Below are 17,612 nucleotides of genomic sequence, written 5' to 3'. Positions count from 1 at the left end.
CCTAGAGCCTACTTCAGGTTCTGTCTCTGTCTTTCTCCTCTCCCCTACTCTCTCTCTCTCTCAAATATAAAAAAAAATAAACATAAAAAAAAAGACACTACTAAACCTGTCTGTCATAGCACAAATGTCAATGTCCAGCTAGACCTAAACTATTCTTTAAAACTGTGATCTGATGAGAGACACGGTGTACCTATTACAGGAAATTTTAATACTGCTCCAATTAGGGCCTAGTCTCTTTTAAGCCTTTTAAAAGGTGTTATCATGATTTAGGATTATTGTTTCAGTATTGACCCATCTTACATATTTTAGGACATCAAACCCATAAATAGGAGATTGATTTTCTTCTAGCCAAAGACTTTTTTCCCCTTAAACATTTCATTTTGATGTCACTTAACTTTGAAAGAAAGGTTACAGCCCTTTGAAAGAAAGGATTTTAGCGCAATGTGGTAAATACATGTTCATTATAAAACTCATAATAAAAATAAATTTTGCATATGAAGGACTTTGGTGAATTTGAGCCATAAGACAAAAAAGGACTCATCACACATTTGCTAAATATTAATTCTCTACTGAGCCATGAAATGGAGCAAAGTTCTAAAGATAAATATTAATGGGGAGTTTCTGCCAATACTATCCAAGAGAATGCATTTTAATAGTAAATAGATCAAGTGAGAATTTCATTTCCCTGGAATTAAAATAAGCTAAAACTTGCTCTTAAGAAGAAATCCTTTACTAGTTTGAATTAATATAACCTCTGTACAATTGTTTTCCTTTAAACATTGATTATTTGGGACCTAGAAAGTCTTCCTAACCTTTTGGTCTTTTGAGAAAGCTCTATGCACTATCCCTGTCAAATGCCTGCATGTTGACTTAGTTTTGATGAACATCTTGGTGGCTTTAATAGAAAATCTTGTATCCCAGATTTTTCTCTGCCACTTCATGACATCATTTTAGATAAATTCTTAAAAAGAACAATGAAAAAGATATTTAAGATTCTACCATTTTAACATACTTGTCATTCTCCTTCTTGATTTATTCACACACAAAAAAATTAACTCACACTTCTCGAAGTAATTACTAAATTTATATATTCATAGAAAACCAGCATACAAGTAGATGATATCACAATTTGATATTTATGAAATGCCAGTTTTCCATAAATATAGAAAATCAGCAATTATAACTGGAGCTGTTTATTAACATTTGGGAGAAATAAATAACAAATGGACTCACTATTCGTTAAAATTCCTCAATAATATAACAACTGTCTCCATCTCAAAATAGTCCTATGTGATAACCATGTTTTGACTTCCGAGCCACTTATGCTAGTAAGCTTACATTTAAAATAATCCCTGTTAAAATATTCTCATTAGCCTTTTCCCATATTTTCTTAGATATTTACCAGTCTTAATGTGGTAATGTGTTTGTGTTGGTTCAAAGAACAATCTTATTTGCTATCAAGAATATGATTTCTTAGCCAGGATTGTGGGTGAGATACTGAAATGCAGTTACCATGAATCTTTCCCATAACTATGTATGTACGTATAATTGTGTAAGTCCAACTAGTCATTTTGTCACACGTCAAGAGCAGAACCAGGTGAACTGATCTGTGGGAACATGTCACATCCCCGAGGAAAGAACTTCAGGATACACGAGGATAGGCACTTTTACCTGTTCACAATTTTAAGGAAGAAATAAGTGGTACATTCTTTATCATCATAACTATGAAATTTTCTAAAGACAGTATTAAATTTTCCACCCTTTTGGTCCATTTCCAGAAGTTTTTTGAGTTTTTGGTTTGTTATTGTTGTTTTGCCTCTCTGAGAGTAACAGGGTTTTAGATAGCCATCTCTCTAGCCAAGGCTCCCATTAGCTACAGACAAGGGAGTTATTTTAAGATGTTACTTTCCAGCCAGTATGTTTTTAGGTTCAGTGTTGTACCTTTCGAAGGAAGAAAAGGAACAATGCACAGATAAAATAAAATAAATAAAACAGGTAGATTGTTTTCTTAGAAAACAATAGTTATCAGTTGTTGAAGAACTCAAGATATCGAACAATTTGGGCTGAAAATAAAGAAAGAAGGTAAAAAGGGATACAACCAACATGGTAGGTTGTAATGAGCTCAGAGATGGGGTACTGAACCCTTCTGAGCTCCACTGGCAACACCCACTAGATTTTTCCTTGACTCTCCGTGGGTATGTGGATATATGCTCTGGCGATCATTTAAAGACACATGTGAAATCATACTATGGGGTTGGCTTTGTAACTCATTCATTTAATCCACTATATGTCAAGAACCTCTTTCTCTGTCAATAAATATTTATGTGGTCACTTTAAAGCTTGTATAGTGTGTGAATCTACTTTATCCAACCAATTCTTTATTATTAAGTAAATAGGTTATTTTACATTACTGATATTTTAAACATTGGAATTATGATCATATATCTTTGCAAACTTTTCCAGGGAGTTCTTTGAAAACATTTCTAGAAGCTATGATTCTTTATAAACTTTTCTAGTAGAGAGAAATTTGTACATCTCAAGACAAATTTTTTGATTATTGGACAAGTCCAATTCAAATAAAAGCTGCTCCTGAGTCTTATAGAATAAATCGAATTTCCCTCTTAGGCTAGAGCTTTTTGTGTACTTAGTGACAGGTAAAAATTACTATTACTCAAAAAGTATATTTTTTCTATGTTCCTCACTTCCTGTTAACCTCTCTTTCGGCATTTCCTGGTAGTTTCTTCTGCCTTTAGACATTTTAAAGTGGAAGGTAGAGTAACATAGATGTAGCATTGAACTACATGAACAAAACATTGAAATATTTTCATGTTTCAAATTTTGCATAATTTCAACTTACATCCAAAATGACTCCACTGCTTAACTTCCAGACTTCTTTTCAGCTTAAGAAAAACAAATTTCTATTTTATTTAAGCCATTGTTATTCTGGTTGCTTTTTGCTTACTTAATGCAATTCCTGCAATAGGTACAGGAGTCATAAACCACAAGTGCTGATAGAGAATAATTATAATTATCCATGCCCTACCAGGATCTTGCCTCAATATAGGACAAACTCATAGTAGACAAGCAAGAAGGACACTGTCAATGAAAAAAGCCATATAAAGTGCATATCAAGTGTATACAATCGATTGTTTTGGAGACAATCTTCTTATGTGACAATCTTTATAACTCTGTATTCAACTAACATCCTAGCCTGGTGTATACTAAACACTCAGAGAGTTTACCATACTTTTGTTAGTCTACGTAGAAACTGAAGACTGTGGCTACATTTTTAGTAACTCATACCCCTTCATGCTCTCCAGAATGACCAGAAGCAGGATGGTTTCACTGTAACAACGACAAAGGTTGAAATGAATGTCAAAGAGGTAAACTGAGGAAGAAATGAGCTGACCTTCACAGTCTCATCGGTCTTGTGCAAATGTATGACTATTTCTTAGAAGGCAATGGGTGTGAAAAATACATGGGGAAAGAAAGATTTGGACGGAGAAAGTGTGGAGGAGAAAACCAAAGAGATAGACTTTGCTAATTATCCCCGGACTCTGAGTACTAAGCAGTCACGAAACCTTTACGACCCTCTGTCTTGGTCCTGCTCCTTTTTGCCTCTTCCTTAGCCCACAGTGAGATACAGACTATAGAAAGATATATAAGGTAATGATCACAAACATTGTCTGACAGAAGAGAACTCAAGATAGACGGCAGGGAAGAGAAGCCCCACCTAATCTCCTTCCCATGATCACAGAAAACTTGTGGAGTTTGCTGTTTGCAACAACTATCACTAATATATATCCCTGGGTTCGATTTCCATTTTAAATCCCTTTTCCTATTATGCAGAAATTGAATGATATTAACATAAATAGCCAATTTAAATGTAAGATAACAACGACGAATATAATTCAAACAGCAATGTTATAAAGCCATTTTAAATACCTTTTTAAAAATAGGTTTAAATTTCATTCAATGTATATTTTAATAGAGTGAAAAATTTCTTTCTTCAGAAAACAACCACAGAAATTTTGAATTTGAGGCTACCTGAATTATTGTTAAAGGTCTTCCAAGAGAACACTTACAAATGAATTTTAATGACATTAATGGTAGGAATTTCCAGCTGGGAAACTTTTGAGAGAGGTTTACCTTTTTTCTGAAAGTCAAGAAGAAATTGAAGATTTCAGATAGTCATGGGGGCTGGAGTTAGGGTGAGAGTATGTCTTAGGTGTAATAATTTCTCTTTTTATTTCAGATATATAGAAAAAGCAAAGGAAGAATGATAACAGGGGAAAACACTCAAGAGAATTGTTTCCTTGGAAAGCTGTTAAGAAGGCATTAACAGAAATTATCCCAGCTGGAGTACTGATCTAGCACACATAAAATCAGCAATGGCCCTATACACCCAATGTAGCCAGAGAGGACTTCATATGCCTCAAGAAGGATTTCAACTACTCACTGGAAATCAAGGGAAGTTGAGTGTATCCATAATCCAGTGCAAGTCACGGGAGTTCATTCAAAACGTTGGCTAGTAAGAATTATTTACTTAACAAATGTGCTCTAGGTTCGTGTATTTCAAACAAAAAGCGGGGGAAGTATTTGTTCATTTTGTGATTTAAAATGGTTAGATGAAGAAGGAAGCAAAGACCTTTGTTCCCATTGTAACAACAATACCTGGAAAAATTGTAAATCGCACTTATTGGTGGGGCTGGCAAAGAACAGAAGACGCAAGGAAGGCTTAATCGACTGAATTCCAGAGAGAAATGAATACTTCACAGGTGAGAAAAGAATGGTAGAAGTTTCCATCTGTAGCATCAGATGCCTGATCTAAGTAGGATGGATAGAGAGATGAATGGATGTCCTCTCCAGGGTCACATGCCTGATCTGAGAAGGGTAGAGTACTCATGGACTCACAATAGGTGAAGAGACTGCAGGGACATTCTAACAGAGTGGGTTGGTAGAATGGCTTAGAATCTGGAAGAATCCTAGAATTAGGAAGAGCTCCAAATGCAAATTGCCTGACAATTCTTTTCTTCCCATCCTGACCTAAACCTGTGTCAAATTATGCAAACAAAGTCAATGAAGATGTGCCTGGAAATCAAATAGTCTGGCACTTGAATTCTTGGGCCCTACCAGAAATGAATCCAAAGGTCAACCAAAATATCTGAAACTCCCTGCTTAAACTCAACTCCCTGATCAACTCCCTCAACTCAAAGCCCAACTCCCTCCCTGCTTAAATACCGATAAGTTCCACCCACAGAGGTGGCACTGGAGCTTGGGGATGGGCTGACCACAGATGATCCTCATCTAATAAAAGCTGCAGCCTGGCTCCAGCTCCACTCCACTCTAGGAGAAATCAGAACCAACTGGCCTCAGCCTATGTCCAGATGGAGAAAAGCATTTAGCTGTTCTGGGGAATAAGTAAAATAAGACAGCAAACTTTCTCTCGGTCTCCACTGTTTATTATACACCATGTTCAGAGTCCAGTACAAACTTATGAGACTTGAGAATAAATAGGAAAACATGAACTATATTAAAAGGAAACACATCCAATACAAGCAGATACTGGAACTAGCAGAAGACTTTGAACTATTATTATCAACATACTAGGAAACTTCTAGGAAAAGATGGATACAATGGAGAAAGAAGAGAGTTATTGCAGGAGAACAACGCAACTATTTTTAAAACAACTATTGAAAACTCAGGAACTGAAAAATGCATATCTGAAATTTACAAACAATCATTGGATAGATTCAGCAGGAGATTGGACACTGCAGAAGAAAAAAATCCATGACCTTGAAAACAGGTCACTAGAGATTATTCAAATGGTCAGAAAGAGAAAACGACTTAAAATTAAACAGAACACCAGTCACTTCTAGGACATCAAATGTACCAACATACAAAAACTTAGAGTCCCAGATGTATCCACATACATAACATTTAAAAATGAAGATGAATTTGTGAGGACTGTCTTGCACATAGGTTTTTGAACCGCTTATGAATCTATAGTTATTTCAAAAGAAAAAAGGTGTTCCTGGGTGGCTTAGTGGGGTAAGCATCGACTCTTGATTTCAGCTCAGGTCATGATCCCAGGGCCATGAGATTGAGTGCTGCATAGGGCTCCATGCTGAGCATGGAGACTACTTGGAATTCTCTCCCTCCCTCTCTCTCTCTCTCTCTCTCTGCTCCTCTCCCCTGCTCATGTGCTCTCTCTCTAAAAAATTAAAAAATAAATAAATAATAAAAAAATTTTTAAGAGAAAAAGAACAAACAAGGGTTGAAATGAAGGTGAAACAAACACATTTTCAGATAAATGAAAGCTGAGGGAATTCAGCAACGAATCCACATTCCAAGAAATGCAAAAGAAATCTCTTCAGGGTAAAAGAAAATGATACTCCACAGAAATAGAAATCTACACAATGGGGAAAAAGAGAGCCAGAAAAAATAAACACATAAACACATATAAAAGATTATTTTTCTCTTTCCTTAATTTCTTGAAAAGACAATTTATTCTTACAGGCAAAAACATTCGTAACATTTATGGGGCTTATAACATATGTAGAAGTCAAATGTACAGTCAAATATATGACAACAATAGCAAAAAAAGGAAGTAGCAGATACGTTCAGTAAAACTGGAGGTCTGGATGGCAGTATCTGAGTCAGATCAGAAACCTGGCTCAGACTGGCGATGGAATAGTGAGTTACAAAGACTGCAGCTATCTGGACATCGTGTTAAGGTTAGAACAAGAGCACCTGATAAATCTTGACATATTTACTAACTGTTCCACTTCTCAGATGGTAGAATAAGCAATGACAGAAATTACAACTCTGAATTTCATTATGAACCAATAAGGCAACACTTACTCATGAATTGAAAGTGACAGAAACCTTGGAAGACAGTGACATTTGTGATGATAACAGAAGTGGAGAACACTGGATGGTCAGAATCATGGAAGCCTTGCTACTCTAAGTGTGGGTTTCAGACCAGTAGCAACAACTTCACCTAGGAATTGTTAGAAATGCAGAATCTAGTAATGCCCCAGCATTCTGGATTTTTATGCAATCAAATTCTGCATTTTAACAAAATCCCAGGTAATTCCTATTCAAGTTAAAGTTTAAGAAGCACTGCTTAGGACGCTTTTTAAAATGCAGATTCCTGAGTTCCCTGGAAGAACTGTTGGCTCACTCACTGTGAAGATGAGGCTTACAAATCTAAATATTTGTCAACTCCCCAGGTTATTCTCTATGCACCAGTATTTGGTATTCTCTATGCACTAGTAATCATTGTCATAAGACTAGAATTCTTCTAAGTACATTTCTTTAATAAAAAAGGATTCTAAAATAAAATCGGTACGAGAAGCCCTACTAATTACCCTCTTATAAATGCACCATCTGAGAAGTCATTCAGGAAAAGGTGTTTGAAGTTATTTGACTCACTGTTTCTTAGATATACTCAATCATGGAATACTATTTCCACTCAGCTCCCACAATAGCAGAAGCTCATGGAATTATCCCATGAACTTCACTTTTGTGTGGACCTCACTTTGGGTATCCTTATGTGTCATATACGTGGCTTCTGAAAGTTCAGAAAAAATCAGGACAGATCCCCATGCCTTGAGACTTCACTGGGAATGTAGTTCAGACTGGAGAATCCCCAAATACACATAAATCAGTAGATGACACTGCACTTGGACCAAGGCAAAGATGAGCACAGGGAGGCAGGAGTAGTCGCAGAAGACTTCTCTCAGAAGCTCAAATTTGAAAGATAGATCGAAGGGCATAGGACCAAGGGTAAGATTTTAAGGATAATGTTGTCACATTGGAGACTTAGACTGGAAGAGGCTGGGACTTGTAAGCATGGTGAAGGACAACCATTGTTCACTGATTAATCTGGACTCGTAGAAAGAACACTCACACGCCAGAGAGAGGTGTGCTCTCATGATCTTGATGCTTCTAGTGGCCGGTGGGCCTCCAGTTGTCCCCTATCCCAGGAGGGCCTCATTTCTAAATGAGAGCCTTGAGGTCATTTATCTCTCAGAGCTTCCTGTTCTTGATTCTCAGTGCTCCTTCAAATAATGCTCAAACCCATCACACTTTTTTTTTCCTTATTGGACTTTTGCGGGAACTAACACCGACAGGGTTGGACACTTACCATGCCTGGAAGCTCTCCTTTGTAGCCCCGTCTACAATCACACATCAAAACAAAGAATTATGTAGATCGATGGCGTGTCTTCTCATTTTGCATACCTCCAGGAAATAATTTCTTTTGTTGGCTGATTCTTTTCTTTCCCCCTGAGAAAGGAGGACGGATTAAAGTTACATCGTAGAAAAGGATAGTTTCCAATAGTTCATAAAGTTGAAGAACCCAAGAAAACTAGAACTTCTGGAAAATGTTTAAAAGCCTGTGTTACTAGTCCCGAAACTGGAAAATCGTTAGAGCAGGCTTCACTTCTTGCTTTTGAGATGTTATCATGCAGGCGATAGCCCAACTGCTTATTTCATTAATTTGGTGGGAATGCTATTATCATATTCATGAAGAAACAATAAAATAAAAATGTAAAGAATGAGACCTAGTAACTCTGCTGCTCAGTCATAATCTGTGACATAGTCAATACATAAGTTCAGCTTATGTTTTGTCAAACATTCTGAACAGGCCCTGACTTCACACTTTTACCCAAGCAAAGAGCCTGTATAATGGTGTGTAAAGACCTGCTCTTTGTTGTTGCCAAACAGTCTCCACAATGATGTGAAGCACTTATAGGACGCACCCTAATATAATTTGATTGCCATGTTAACCAATGCATGAAATTATTAAAATAATTATGTGCTTAAAAATTTTGGTAGGGGATTCAAAACAGAACCTCAGACCATCAGAACTGCAAGAAAACCGTTACAAATTAACTGAGTAGGGTTTGCAAAGTAGTAACCAGCAGTCACAGACTAGCCACAGATACCTGTATTTGGCTATTATTTGTTTGAGATGAGCAGGCTTTTTTTTTTTTTAATTTTATTTATTTTTGAGAGAAAGAGAGAGCTGGAGCTGGAGCCAGGGAGGGGCAGGGAGCAGGGGACAGAAGATCCGAAGCGAGCTCTGAGCTGACAGCAGAGAGCCCCATGCAGGGATGGAACTCATGAACCAGGAGATCATGACCTGAGCCAAAGTCCCACGCCCAGGCGCCCTGAGATGAGCAAGCTTTTTAAAAGGTAATGCAGCTAGTAAATGTTACAGTTGCAGTGTTATAACAGCTGAGTGCCAGCTGTCCTACACTTTATTCAATTTTAACTACTTGACCAAACCAAGCATTTCAGTTTGCAGCAGGGACCTCAGATATAATATAATTCAATGAATTCACAGCTGTTGGTGGACCCACAAAGGGTTGTGGTGTTTCTATATTGATAAACCAAGACGATATTTTTCCTCAGAAGTAATTAGTGTCTATATCAGCATGATATCCTAAAATAAGTTATTTTGATAATAAAAAATAGAACAGCCATTTCCAAGAAAAGCCACTTAGCAATGTTCCGGTAACAAATATATAATGACGTAGATGTAATATTATCTTTTTTTTTTTCTTGCCACTGACCAATGGAAACTTCCTCTCAGACTGTCACTGGCACTCAAATTGGTGTCTGGAAGGCACTGACCTGGCCCAACGTTTTATTTTAGAAGTGCGGATATGGTTCCATGTGGTTCCCAAAGTTGCATGGCTGGTAAGGGCCGGAGCCAGATCTATCACCCAGCTTTCTAGTGCCAAGAGCAAGGTTTTCTCACTTTATCAGCTGCTGGAAGGCACTGTGTCATAAGGCTCTTCTGGAGCTGGATAGAGCCCTGTGAAATCCTGGCTCAGCTGTATAACCTTGGGCAAGTTAATAAACTTCCCCAAGCTCCTAGCCCAGTGCCCTCCACATTGGAGGCCTTCATTTAATTGAATTCCTAATCTGTCTTCCCAGTCTTCCAGCATGCAAGGTGCTGCTCTTGAGACCCATGGCCCTTTGAAGTCTATGGGAAGTGTAATAGGGAAGAAGGTCGGGGGCTGGCCAATGACACTTACATTTCCCTTGTATTCCTCACAAAACCAGACCACTTGCTCTCTCCCCAGGGCCAGTTCGCAGAAGGGGGGTGTGCTTTGCTGTAAAGAAAACAAACTGGCAGCCAAAAAATTAATTGAAAAGCAAATTAAGTCTTTACTGTCATCTCTGGAAATTCCAAAAAGGACTCATAAACCACAGAAAGTCTTTTTGAAATCCTCTTTCCCTATCCACATGCCCTCCCCCCACTTATCCCCCCCATCCCCTCCCCTGCCGGTCTCCCCACACACAACTCCTTGCTGCCAGGGCCCACCCTAATTCTGCTTCCTTTCTCCCAGCAATCTAAAACCTGCCCTCTAGTTCAGCCAGAACAATGTTCCTAGCTCGTTTATTTCTTTCACTCTCTTTTTCTGCCTTTTTTTTTCCTCTTCAATGAGTTAGTACTCTCCATCTACAATACAAATCTTATTAACCCCCTTTCCTCTTCAATTTCCTCCTCGTTCTTTTCTCTGATGCACATGATCAGGCCAAGATGGACTTCTCAGAAGCTGTGGGGACGGGGTGTAGATAATCATGCTTTAATAGTTGGTGTCCCTACCACATATTTATTTACCATATATTTATGCCATAAAAATACTTTATATTCTCAGACATCTTTAAACTCTTCATATTTGCAAATATATAGGAAGCATTATTTGCATTTTACAGAGTAAGGGACCAATGAAAGAAGGGATATAATTGATTTCTTGAGGCCATTTAAGTCATTTGAACAAGAAATATACAAAGCAAATAGTTCTTTTATTCTTATCTTAGTCTTTGAAAACATTTTCAACAGTACATATTTGTCAACAGTAAATATTTACCAAGTACTTACTATGGTCCAGGAACAATTCTAGATACTAGGAAAATAGGGATACATAAAACAGACAAGATTGCTGCGCTCAAAGAGACTTTTGGTCAGGTAGGAAGGAGTATGTGTGTATATATATACATATATATATATATACACACACATATACATATATATATATGTGTGTGTGTATATATATATATGTATATATATATGCTGGCAGAGAGGTAAACAGATAAAAGGATACATTTTGAGCACAATGAGAAGTGCCACAAAGAAAATGGAAAAGGGGTGCCTGAATGGCTCAGTCGGTTAAGCATCTGACTCTTGATTTCAGCTCAGGTCATGATGTTACAGTTTGTGAGTTTGAGCCCTGCATTGGGCTCGGTGCTGATGATGTGGAGCCTACTTGGGATTCTCTCTCTCTCTCTCTCTCTCTCTCTCTCACTCTCTCTGCCCTTTCTCAGAATTAATAAATAAAGTTTTTAAAAATTAAAAAAAAAAAAGAAAATGGAAAAGAGCAATGTTGTGGTCAGTAAGAAAAGTAGGCAGGCCAGGAGCTCATGAAGTTTCTATGGACAGGGGGGCCTTCTTGAAGAGATGAAGATTTGGGGTCAGATCATTCCAGAAGATCACTACAGGCATGAAGGTTCATAAGACCTAGGAAGAGGGGAAATATTGAGGGGAAAGGGAGATTTGCATGTTTGTCAAGCAGGAAAAAAGGCCAATGCTGGTGGAGCCAGGGAGGGAAGTTGGCAATGAACATGGTAGGAAAGGTGGTCAGGGTGCAAGCCATGTTGAGACGTATAGGCTATGGCTAGGAGATGGCCTTTATTCTTAGTGTAATGGGAAGCAATTGGAAGACTTTCATCAAGTGAGAAATATGATCTGATTATCTTTATAAAATCATCCGGCTATGTTGAAAAAGGAATTTACGGAGGCTACTAAGCAGCACATTGCTATGATTCAAGCAAGGTATGCAGATTGCTTGGACAAGGATAGTGGCAGTGCAGAGAAAGGTAGATTCAGGACACCTTTTTAGGTAGAGTAGATAAAACGTCCTGAGGAGCCGGATGTGGTGATGAAAGAAAGATGATTCCAAGGTGTTTGCCTTCAGCAACTGGTGAATGAAAAGTTAGGCCATTTCCTGAGATAGGGAAGAATAATTCAAAATACAGAGAAGTGGGCAGAATCAATTCTCTGTTTTTCCTGTGTTAAACTTGTGATGTTTGGTAGACAGGCAAGGAGAGAGGTAAATGGCATCTGTGAGTCTGTCGTGGTTCAGTCAGCATGCTGCTTTCTCTGCCCCAAACACCTTCCTTCCTTTCGTCAGCAATATCCTGCTCAGCCTTCAAGTGTCAGCTCAGATGCACCTCTCTTGGAAGTTAGCATCTCTCTCCTCTATGGTTTATTTCAGCACTGACCATGGGGAGAAGTGAATGATTTCAAGAGCAATTTAAGGAAGTGAAGATCTGTAGGATGTAGCGACTGTTTGATATGAAGGTTAGCAGGTGTCAACAGTAACGCCCTGGATTCTGGCTTGTCCCACAGTGTGAACGATCATGCCATTCACTGAGCTAGAGAAAACCAGAAGGCAATGGATTTCGGGGGATGAAGGAAGAGCCATATCATTTTTATAATGTTGAATTTCAGATATATATATATATATATATATATATATATATATATACACACACACACATACACATATATGTATATATGTATATATATGTATATGTATATATGTATACGTATACATATGTATACGTATACATATATATGTATATGTATATATGTATACGTATACATATGTGTATGTATATATACATGTATATACACATATATGTATATATACATGTATATGTGTGTGTGTGTGTGTGTGTGTATATATATATATATATATATATATGACATACATGTGGAGCTGTGGAGTAGGCAGTTGGATATTGGGGGTCTGCCCAGGGGAAAAGTCACTGCTGAAGGAATGTATTCAGAGTCCTTAATTACATAGATAGTAATTGGGGCAAGGGCAGGAATGAGACCATAAGAATGAGGGAGAATTTAGTGTCAGGTGAGGAGAACCTAGGACCAGCCATGTTAAGTTTGGTTAAAGAAGGTAGGTCTGAAGAGATGACTAGAGAAAGGGCATTCAGAGAAACAGGAGGAGAACTCAAGAAAGGTTTGTTGTATCCCAGAAACCAAGCCGAGACAACTTGGGGGAAAGAGGTATTAGTCAACAGTGTTAAGTGCTGCAGAAGAGAAGCTACTAGTCGTCCAAACCTAGGATTCCACTTGCATATATTGTGTGCTATAGACATGTCAGAACTCACCAGAGCCGACAGTGTGCATCTCTTCCCATCTCCACGCTAAGTGATGTCAGATTCGAAGCTTGAATTGGCCATGGTGGAGGAACTAACACCATGGAAATCAGCAAACACTACAAATCCCTCCACTCCAGAGAGCTGGTTGTTAAACATTGACCAGCATACCAACAATTAAGATTATATATGAAATTATTGGGGAGCTTTTTAAATATATCAGTGCCTGTGTCCCATTCCTAGCTTTTTAATTTATTTGCTCTGGGTGTGCCCTAGACAATTGTATTCTTTAAATGCTCTCTGGGTATTTGAGTAAGCAGTCAGGATCAAGAACCATGGATCCCTAAAAAATAAAGTAACCACTCATAGAAGATCACACTGATGTCTAGAAGGCAATTAAATAAGCTAGTCAGGAAGAAATAGTCTAGGGTTCTGGATAAGTGGGATTGGGTGGTACAAGTCCGAACAGGCATAGTGTTAAGTCACATTGCTAGGGGTCAAGGTAGGTCGAGGAGGAACAGGGAATACCCAGTATAGGTCCCGACAGGATTGTTCAGAATCTCTTCCAATCTTCTCGCCACAGAATAGAACCTGGAAAAGAGGCCAACTCACAGAGGAGAGTAAGACAGCCCAGTCAGGAGACAAAGGGAACCTTCCCCCTGTAAATGTTGTACCTGAAAGCCAGCTCTACCCCTGGGCTTTACAGGAGCCAATAAATCCTCCCTACGCTTTGGGATTTTTCTGTAACTCACATCTGAAAGAGACCCTTTCAGTCAGATGGGTATGAATTACAATCTTCTTCATCTTTATCATGTCTTACTATTGAGAAAGGAATCTTAATATGAACAAAAATGATGCCTACCTGTAGCTTAGATGATCAATAACAATGGCAATCCTTGATCTGTACTGTCAGTAAAAGCCCCTAAATATTCAATATTTTTAACTCTTCTGTTATTGAGTCATGTCTTTTTCTTTTCTTTTTTCTTTTTTCTTTTTTTTTTTTTTTTTTTTTTTGGTCTTAAACTGGCAACATTTCCTATTGATTTATAAATAAATATCCATGACATTTATGTTACCTAATGAGTAGAGATGAGTACACACAGGACTCAGACTTTACCCTATTATGAAGTGAAAGGTTTAAAGAAAAGTTAGTCAGAGTTTTTTTGTTTTAAATCAATGGGGTAAGCCAGAGAATCGAGAAATCTACCCAGCATTAGTGCTCCTACTGTGTCTTTTACAAATTCAAAACATCCCATATTCCAGGTTTCTTTTAGGTGAATGTTTATAGTTGATTTCAAGAGGAGTGAACAAGGCAACTTGAAAGAACACATACTGCTTTTGGAACTCAAGGTAATTTTTAAAAAAGTGTGTGGAAGGGAAAAGAGCCTCTTAGCCAATTAGCCTAGAAAACACACTCCACTTTAGGATTAAAATCACCCAGATATAGGTGAGGATCCAAGTAGAGTCTCATCTATATCATCAAAGAGGTTCTTCAGCTATTGAGATGAATAAGAGGGTAAACGTTTTAATGGTGCAACAATCAAATGTTAAGATTATGTAGAAGTAGACAGGACCAACCTACCTTCAAGTGGTGGAGATTTTTAATGAGGCAGAAAAATGGCTTTCATTATCTGGTTTATTTTCCAATTTAAATGATTCTTGTGGTAGTATTATACTGTATAGAAGAGAGTTCCTCAACTGTATGAATTTGTCTTCTTCCATAGATGGTATATGCTTGATTTGGTTTTATAAAAGACTATGTTAGCATAAAGTAACACAACACATTAACAGAAACTTCAAACTCCTATAGATAATTTTTTCTGAGTTTAGAGGAGAGTGACATGGGAAAGGATGGTAACACAGGGAAATATAAGATCCTTCTTCTAAAGTTTTATCAGTATTGGGAGTAAGAATATTATTTTGCTAACAAAAAAAACATATAAAACAGGCAATTGGCTTATTATTTTTATAGTCAAATTTTATTTCTTGTCATATAAGCTTACTGATCTTCTGATATCTTAGGTGCAAAACAGAGAACTGAAGATCAGTGTTTAGGTAGTATCTATGCAAGATGGCTTATTGAGTATTGGACATAAGACAACTCTAAGTTCTCTTTCTCCAACAGGATAAGAATGTGGATGACTTCCTGCAGCTCTAAGCATGGACTACGAATGGACTGGGTCCATCTAACTCAACATTCACTTTTGTGGATGTTGTAAGAATCTTAGGGACTTTGGAGGAAAGAATTGCCTTGCTTTTCTTCGTGTTTTGGTGTTGAATTTTTGTTTTGGTTTGCTTTGGTTTTTTGGAAATACTTGGAGGAAAGCATATATGGCTCTGTCAGGTCATGTTGGATGTTTCTCAACTTTTTTTTCCTCTACCATTCCCCTAAAGAGCAAATTTTATTTTAATCAATGAATTTAAATTAAATCATTTTAATTAATTAGTTAATTAATTAAAATTTAGATTAGATTAACTTTCTCCCTAAAGAGAGGAATGGAATTAAAAACTAAGGAACAAGATTTTAGAGGAGGGCTGAGTTTGGGAGGGCCACGAACCATTGTAATATCTAAGATTCCTTTCACTTGCCTCCCAAGAACCGACTTTCATCCCTTTGGGGAGATGAAGGATCAGATATCCATTAACTAATGGAAAAGGAGGAGAGTGGGCTCATTGTAAAGATAGTAGTGGATCTTCCACACCCCAATTATACCAAGTACAGCCAGGCTTCATAAGAAGTGCAAACTAGTTCACACAACAGCTGGCTTCATCATCTCACATCTGAGCTTTCTCTAGGCATCTTTTCCTTACTGCTTCTCTTACTCTGAATGATCAGCCACCCAAATGCCAGATGTTCACCAATGTTCTGGAATGGCTAGCATACATCTTATTGTTCTATCTATCTGACAGTGGCAAGGAGAATACTGTCAACTGTCACTAGCCCAAAACTGGCTCATGAAGGGCCTTACCTAGGGAACTTGCAAAAATACAGATTTCTGTAGATTTATTTTATTTTACTTTTTATTTGAGAGAGAGAGAGACAGCATGAGCAGGGGAGAGGGGCAGAGCAGGGGAGAGGCTCAGCATGGAGCCTGACATGGGACTCCATCCCACAACCCTGGGATCACAACCTGAGCCAAAATCAAGAGTCTGATGCTCAACCTACTGAGCCACACAGGTGCACCTGTAAATTTTTATTGAGGACAACACTTCACAGTGCAAGCTGCTCATTATATATATCAATTTTTTTCTTACTTTCTCAGTCACTGAATTCTTTTTAGTACTGCTTTCTTGCAGAGATGATATAAATAATTAACTAAAAGGGCCTTGCCCTGTCGTTCTGGACTGCCAACAGAACTTTCCTCCATCCGATTTTTAAACAGAAAGAGCATAGATTACTATGGAGATGTTCATAGTTGGGGGAAAAAACCCCAAAAAACAAAACTGATGACAACTTAGAATTCCTCAGGTTCCAAGCTCATGGAAACACACTCTGAAGCACCATTCACAATGCGCAGGTAGCCATGGTGGTGTGAGAGAGCTGCAGAAGAATATGGGCACTCAATCTGAGAAGGAAGGTAAGAACCACTTGCGTTGTCCCTTCTTTGAGGGAGCTTTGTAGTGGGGGATTGAGAGAGTGGTTAAAGGCGAGGTACCCAAGAGAATTTCTCCTGAAATTCTGAATTTGCGGTGATTCTAAATAAAGTGGATTTGGCATCTCATCTGGTATTTGCTCTCAGGCAAAGCCTGCAACCTATCTCCTGTTGCCAGAGAATGGACAGGGCAGCAGGAATACGGGGTGGCCTCCCTTGAAGGACCTGAGCAAAGACTGCTCCTCAAGTCTCCCAGACGGGTAATCTTGTGTTGGGATGTGGCACGGAAGGTAGCCCGAAGCACAGTCTGCCAGGTTCCACCCCGAAACCATTCCACTGGGCATGTGAAGACTCTATGAAGTGGACCCTGCTGGGGGAGGCAGGGAGATGTGGCTGTGCCTCCCTGGGATTACTCACCCTAGGAAGGTGGGCAGGATACCCAAAGGACGTCTCGTGTGCTATCCGGTGATGCAACATCAGTCTCAGTCCTGGTCACCATTGCACACAGCAGGCAGCAGCAACTTCACAGAGCCAGATGAGGCCGAGAAAGGAGGCCACTTCATCTCAGCCACCCACCTTCTCCACCCACTCCATGCTTTGGGATGGAGGCCCGGGCCCACTGGATCTCTAAGGGAGAGGAAACTCAGAAGCTCAGCTCCAAAATGGATACGGACTGAAGCTGTAATAATACTCGTACTGAAATGGAAATACTTTCTGGACCAGACTGATGAAAGGAGATTAAATTTTAATACGGTAATGTCCAGCTATAACATGGTTAGCTTCTCTGAAACCAAGAAGGAAGGGAAGCAGGTGGAAGAAATT

At 38.5% G+C, this 17,612-nt stretch overlaps 1 long non-coding RNA gene across 1 annotated transcript; it reads right to left on the bottom strand.

Annotated features, from left to right (window-relative positions):
* Positions 1 to 8,160: 8,160 nt before the first annotated feature.
* On the bottom strand, positions 8,161 to 17,386 carry LOC128777822 (uncharacterized). Its single transcript, XR_008423144.1, has 3 exons — positions 17,208 to 17,386; positions 10,053 to 10,146; positions 8,161 to 8,292 (listed from the first exon to the last, which is right to left on the bottom strand). It is a non-coding gene; the product is annotated as an uncharacterized LOC128777822 (long non-coding RNA).
* Positions 17,387 to 17,612: the final 226 nt, after the last annotated feature.

This window comes from Panthera pardus, unplaced genomic scaffold (genome assembly GCF_024362965.1).
Source record: "Panthera pardus isolate Hobbes unplaced genomic scaffold, ASM2436296v1 HiC_scaffold_17, whole genome shotgun sequence".
Lineage (NCBI taxonomy): Eukaryota > Metazoa > Chordata > Mammalia > Carnivora > Felidae > Panthera > Panthera pardus.
Note: the sequence above shows the minus strand (reverse complement) of the source record. Positions and strands in the feature narration are given on the sequence as shown.